Source organism: Spea bombifrons, chromosome 6, assembly GCF_027358695.1.
Source record: "Spea bombifrons isolate aSpeBom1 chromosome 6, aSpeBom1.2.pri, whole genome shotgun sequence".
Lineage (NCBI taxonomy): Eukaryota > Metazoa > Chordata > Amphibia > Anura > Pelobatidae > Spea > Spea bombifrons.
The window spans coordinates 26051373-26058787 of NC_071092.1; positions in this window are offsets into that span (position 1 = coordinate 26051373).

The window sequence follows — 7415 nt, forward strand, 5'->3', positions numbered from 1 at the left end:
TGTGCAAATATGTTATTGCACCAGAGTCGGGCAAGAAATTGACATGGGTCAGGTGTTTGGAGATCTTGGAAGCAATCAGGCCAGATTTGGGCCGGTCCTGCTCAATAGAAATCTGCTTAATGTTGTTCATGACTCTTATCAGAAATGTACTGGGTAAAAATAGGCAAAGAAAACCCACCTGAATGTTCATCAAGAGTACAGCTGAGTCAAAAGTAGACTTGGGCAACATAGGCCCTATTCTGTCTACTAAAAAGCTAATGCATACCATTAAAACCTCATACCAATATCAACCTAGACCCTTTAATATACTGCGGAGCGGTTCCTGATTAAAGTAGTGTGTATAGAGCAGGCATGTCCAAACTTTTTTCGAAGAGTGCCAGATTTGATGAAGTGAACATGTGCGCGGGCTGACCATTTTGCCTGACATTCTTTGAACCATTAAAATTAAATGCAAATTAACTATGTTAAAATCTGACACTTTCTCATGCAACTGTACATGCTATAAGCTGAGGTCTGACATAGAATGACACTAAACCTAATGCTGGAGACCATTTATTTCCAGAGAATAGATACAGCGTGGGTGAAATTCTGCATGTGGAAAAGCGACAAAGTACAAGTTGTGTTCAGAATGGATTGGGCAGGGAAAAGTGGAAGAGGGTAACGCCGGCTAGTAGGATGTTTCTATAATCCACATACTATCACAAGGACATAGACTGGTGTTTTAGTGGTCTAGCAAGGGAAAGATGACTGAGAGATTTTTGCAGTATTTGATGAACAACTGTTCAAAAGTGAACTTGGTATGTTTAGTAGTTGTCAGAAATTGTAGGTAGAGTTGACAAGAAAATAACAGAAGAGCAAAAGTAAATTAGCTCATTGCTTTACTATATGGCGGGTACTAGAATCCAAAAGAAGAGATTAGTTTTCTATGGCAGAAGGTATAAAATAGTGGTGCAAGTACTGAGCCTTGTGTCACGCTAACAGATAGTGGTAGAGGAGAGGAACAAGTGCCAGAGCAACCGCTTTTAGATGTAGAACAATGAGCAGCCGTCTTAAATTCTTGTTCCTAGGAAATGTATGATTATGGCTCAACAGCAGCTGACTGTAGCGTTACATAGTGCTAACATAAAACTAACAATGCAAAAAAGGTAGGTACAACGTGCAGTCGCATATGTACAGTAGTGAGGCAGACTTTAACTGGGGCACAGTAGTTATGTAGAAGGAAAGGTGGTCACTTGCACAAACTGCTTCCTTGTACTAGGACCTTCCTATCATAATACTGTTGGTTGGCTTGGTGTGAGTAGATGGTGACTGGGTGTGCCTGGCCAAGTGCTGCTTGAGTATGAAAACGTAATGCCAAATGATGTAAGTGTGGCTGATGTATGATGATGTAATCATCGCCCTCCCAGAACCCCAAATTAAACATCTTCAGAAGAGTTACCCTGATTGAACAGCAAAGCAATGGGTAGTTTTGTGATACTTATGCTGTTTGTGAAAGCGACTCCTTCCATTTAGAGTGAGAACCCTCCTGCATTTCTGGTGCGTGTCTTCTATTGACAGGGCTCTACTACAGAAAAATCCATCTGAATTAGTTAAAATTAGTTAATATTTCATTAGCTGAGAAGCACAGCCTGCTGAAAATAGATCAGACTAAGTATGCACGGTTCGGTTACGCTGTAATAGGTCTTCGTAATTCAGATTGACAGTGCAATTGAAGTGGTTTGCATTAGAAAGTCCTTCAGTAGTTAAACCTTGTAATGCTATACAGACTTACACAACATACACTATTCTACCATAAAACTATTCTACCATAAAAGTGATTAAATGTATATGATTGTTGCCACAGGCATTGTTGACGGTTATAATAGACCCACATAAAAAGGTTCATTACTGACAGTCTTGGTACGTCACTTTTCCAAACCTTACGGTTTTCAAATAATTATACTTAATACAGTTAGACAACGTTGCTTCCTTGGGCTTGGTACTTGGAGCTTCCCCCTCTTGCACCCAATATAGCAGACAGAAAAGGGGCAGCGGGGCTAGCCCGCATTGGCTAAATTACTTAATATGCTTCCACCACCCAGCAATGAATAACGAAAGCCCTCAGTAAATTCTCATCTCTGAATATATGTACGAGGAACCAACCCATAATATCCTGCTTGGCACACTTATCCAAAAGGGAACATTTTAGCATGGCCAGATTCATTAATTAAAACTACCTATTCTTGCCAATCAACACAATTGTTATTGGCATTGACATAATGTGGGCCTTTATAACTAATACGGTGCTTATTTTTAATTTGTAATCACAGTTACGTGGATTTATTTAGCGGATAGAACTGTGAAATGCATGACTTGGGAAATGTGACAAATCCTGTTAGAAGGATTTCCAAGATTACCCACTTATGAAATATCCAATATGCAACCATGGTAAGGGAGGTTAAGAGTGAGAGGACCGATGGAGCTTATTTCGCATAACACCACTATTTTGTATCAGTCAGTATTTTGATCGATCGATCTCTCCAGGACCTGTGTCTCTTGGAGGTATGTTTCCTGATCACTGTGTCATCGTAATGCACAGAAAGATCTGCAAAATCTTTATATCAACAAGTTCATGCTTATTTTACTGTTAATAATTGCCCTTTCTATTAGAAGAATATTAACATCTATCAATTTTGGTCCTTTATAATCCAACATATAAAAACTATAATACAGACTATAATATACGTCTCCTCCTCGAGCACCAAATGATGATATTCACTTGTGATGTCAACCCTGCATTTTTATATATTAGATTACTCCTGCCACATGAAAATTACTTAACCTGTCAACAACAAACCACTGTTCCTTAAAAATTTAAAACAATTGTGACTTGAAAAAATAAATCTTATTTATGATGCACAACGATTACGCTGGTTGTGTATTACATTTATTTTTGCATTGGAGCATTTGTGTATTGGAATGAGTATTGGTCCCGAAACCGGCCCTCAGAATGGTTAAACGCTCTACAACTTTCGCTCCTTGCCTTAAATGTACAAGCCATGTCATTAGCCCCCCTTTTTAAAAGAATTATTGATGGAGCAATTTCTCTTAACTCTAATGAAATGACCTATAGAGATCCCATCTTTTACTATTCTCTGAAGGAGCCTATAAAGTGCAACAGATTATTTACTGCGTTGGCCTTGCTATATTGATTGGATCCAAGACACGCCTCTAAGTCACCATAATGAAATTGTCTGGGAAGGAAGCCAAGTGCTGATAAGAGGTATTGGTTTATGTAATATCAGAATGAGTGCTGTCCAATAAGCTGCCAGGCTTTGCATGTGTATGTATGTGTGTGTATATATATATATATATATATATATATATATATATATATATATATATATATATATATGACACACACACGCACATATACATACATGGCTGCTGTGTCATCAAGTATTTTTTTATTTTCTTCTAGATAAAATAATATTACCATGAGAAAACGTGCAACTTCATTATTTCCCTAGCATCTATCCAGTTGTGAAGCAACAAAACTGATTTCTCTATATACCTCGTTTTATAACAACTTCTTGTCTGGTGAAGAATTAGATGCTCTGCCTGAATGAACTATAAGAGATCAGAAATGGATGCCTCACAAGGAATCAGTGGTATGGATGAGATACTACTGTTTTTCGCTGAGGTTCGACCTTTTATTTTTTAGGTTCTCAGTCAAGATGCAACAGTTCTCTAGAAAGCAAGGTTTTCAGACCTCAGCTTATAGCGTGTACGGTTGCATTCTTTTCAGAAGCTGAGCTTGTTTCATTCCCCAAGATGCAGCAAGGCCACTAAGTGTTCGTCATTCCGCTACAAAGCAGTATGCTCAGTTTTTTTTTAAAACAGGGTATTTTGCTTGCGCACCAGACTACTGGATGAGAAGTACCGTCTCCAAAATCTACCAGCTAGAATTTCAACTCTTACAGACTTCTCCTCATCTTTTCTCAAAGAGGAGCCTTCTGTTTCAAGCTATCTTTTGTTCCCTACGGTTTCTGAGAAGACACCTAATATACTGTATATGTATCAAGTTCAATATTGGGCCTGTAAAATCCACTCTAGTGACATGGCATCAATAGCTTTGAAGGATGCTTACCTTCATGTGCCTATCAGTACTTCCTCAGGATGGCCATTCCATGGAAGTAGGAGGTTCTTCATGTACTGTTACTTAGGTGTTCCCATTTAGTCTAGCATCAACCTGAAAATCTCCAATAAGTTACTTGCTGTCGTCACAGCTTGCCTCAGACTTCAAGGACTCTGGCAGTCATCCTCCACCCTGAAGACTCTTTCTTTTCAGATACTTCAAAGCTTAGACTGGAATTTCAATCAAGAGAAATACTTTTTCTTCAAGAAGTAGTTCTATAAGAAGATGTACGTTACTCATAGGCATATGGCGGCGGCATGATCCGGAGCTCCCTGGGCCCCAGTGCACCCGAGAAGTCTTTGAGAATTTTGTTTCTTCCTATGTTGGGCGGAAAGTTTTTTTTCTTCTCTAGACCATTATGGCCAGCTCCCTGCTCATGTCATGTTGTCCCTTTAATGGGGAATTAAGCGGGACCAACTCATCACACAAATATTGGTCTTCCTCAACAAAAGAAATCCTAAGGTGGATGCAGGCAGGATAGGGTGCGGTTTATCAAGATAGATATGTCCAAGGCTACTGGTCACCACGAGAATACATGTCCCTCTCTAATTGGCTTGAGATATTTGATGTAGAAAAAGCTCCATGATGTTCTAAGCAGGGTGGTACCAAAACTCCCCTTCTTCTAAGATCTTTCCTGAGGATCTGTCTCTTGGCAGAAGCTCATTCCACTTCACTGTCCTTGGGTTCACATCAGTGGAGTCAGGAATTGACTGTTAGACTTCCTCAGCAGGGTGCCTCTACGTCCAGGAGACCTGGGGTCTTCATCACATAGTTTTTCCAGATGATCATATATAGAGCATGTCTGAAATAGACCTTACGGCCTCCAGGTCCAGGGCTCAAGTCTCGATCTCCTTTTCGCTAAAGTTGGAAGCTCATCGGCTGGCTGTGGAGACCTTTTTTCAGAAGTGGAATTTCCACATCTCCAGATCCAGAGGATTTAGTATGCAGATTTGATCATGCTCAGATGTCACGCTCAATTAAGGCTACCGAGTGTAGGAAAATCTCCTATATTCCATCCCAATCCATGATTGGGTCTTCTGACGGATTGGCAATAAAACAAAAACTCCTGAGGAACAAAGGGTTTTTTCACATGCAGCTTTCTTAGCAGATAAAAAAAAAATATTACGATATCTAAAGACCTGAAAAAGGTTTTGTTCCTGGTGTGAGTCAAAAGGTTATTTTGCTTCAGCTTGTCTGGGACAGCACTTGTGTTATTGATGTGTAAATGCTTCTAGGTGCCACATTATCAGAGATCACTTGTGACAAATACTACGACAGATTGCCAAAGTGCCAGTGAATTGACAGATTATTTTTTTTAACCAATCAATCAAATACTTTCTATGCCTTCTCACTGCAGGGAAATGATCCACCAAGGTCACAGCTACACATGTCTGAGATGTTTATCAGTACCAAGGCTGTACAGTGATACACAAGGTCATTCTTAGGTCACTCAAGCACCTAATTTATGATGCCGTAACCATTTGCTGGTGTAATAGAAATTCTGAACCTTTCCTGGAGATATTGGGATACCTGTGAACAGAGAATGTGATGAATTATTTGCTCCATTAAATTTGATGTTTCTTACTTGATGTAAAAACCCAGTATTGATGTTTGTTCATAATGATGTTAGACTCATCTGAAATAATATATATATACAAATATATATATATTATTTGATATATGAGGTTTCTTAAAAAGAGTCCCTAGGAGGGACTGAAACATTAAGTTTTGTCTGTACCACAATGAACACATAAATAAAGAAATTTCATTATTTAAATCTTTGTTGTACTTGAGAACTGCCTTCATTCTTCGTGGCATACTTTCTACAAGGAGCTGGAAACATTCCTCAGAGATGTCGCAGCTGGAATCGAGACTCATCAGACCAGGCGACGTTCTTCCAGTCTTCGATTGTCCATTTGGTGAGCCTGTGTAAATTGTAGCCTCAGTTTCCTGTTCTTAGCTGACAGGAGTGGCACCTGGTGTGGTTTTCTGTTGCTGTAGCCCATCTGCTTCAAGGTTCGACGTGTTGTGCGTTCAGAGAGGGTATTCTGCATACCTTGGTTGTAACGAGTGATTATTTGCGTTATTGTTGCCTTTCTGTCATCTCAAACCAGTCTGCCCATTCTCCTCTGACATCAACAAGGCATTTTCGTCCATACAACTGCCGCTCACTGGATATTTTCTCTTTTTCGGACCATTCTCTGTAAACCCTGGAGATGGTCGTGCGTGAAAATCCCAGTAGATCAGCAGTTTCTGAAATACTCAGACCAGCCTGTCTGGCACCAACAACCATGCCACGTTCAAAGTCACTTAAAGCCCCCTTAAAGCCCAGTGTCTGCTGTTCTTTTAAAACACTGGTCAGAAAATGGTCCTGAGAAAGAGGTTCAGTGAAATGCAGTGAAAGGCAGAACAGAGAGTTAGAGCTTTGGACCTTGATTCCTTTATTAGTTGACAATATGAATAATAGTAAACCAAACCTCAGGATTTCCAATGCTTTCCATTAAATTCATGATAATATTGTTTTATATAATATTATAGATTAGTCCTTAACCAGTTGCAGTGTGTCCCAAATCATGCGGTAGAATTTGGAAGCCATTGTAAAGGGTAGCCTTATTAATACGGGCAGATGGGGATGTTATGCTTCATTTTCCCATTGCCTCAAGGTACAGTGCATAATCTTGAAGCTAAAGTTATTTTTGAATAGTGCTTTTAGACAAACAGATGCAGTTTTTAAGCTACATGCTGGTTTCACTGTTTGCTATGCACTCAGCAGATCAGTGACCCGGACTAAATTCCCCTTTGCCCATGGAATTGAAATTTATTGTAATTATTTTTGAACCGGAATTGATTGGTTATCAGACCGGCTGGTAGTAAATTAGACATAACACAATTCTAGTTCACTGATGTCGTTTACGAGAAACAGAAGCTCATGATCAGAGAACAGTTTTAAATTATACATTTTTAGTATAAATCCAAACATTTGTTCTATCATCTTAAATAATACACTTTTTTCCATTAATCTACTCAACACTTGTTATTTATTATTGCATTTGATTTATAGAGCGCACACAGATTCCACAGCACTATTATTGTGAGTGAGAATACAAATTTAACAATATACAATATTAACAATAACATGAACAAATATAAGACGTACACACACAAACATGCAGAAGTAGGTGATGAATCCGCTCTTGAGAATTTACAATCTAGTTGAAGGTTGAGTAGGATTGACTAC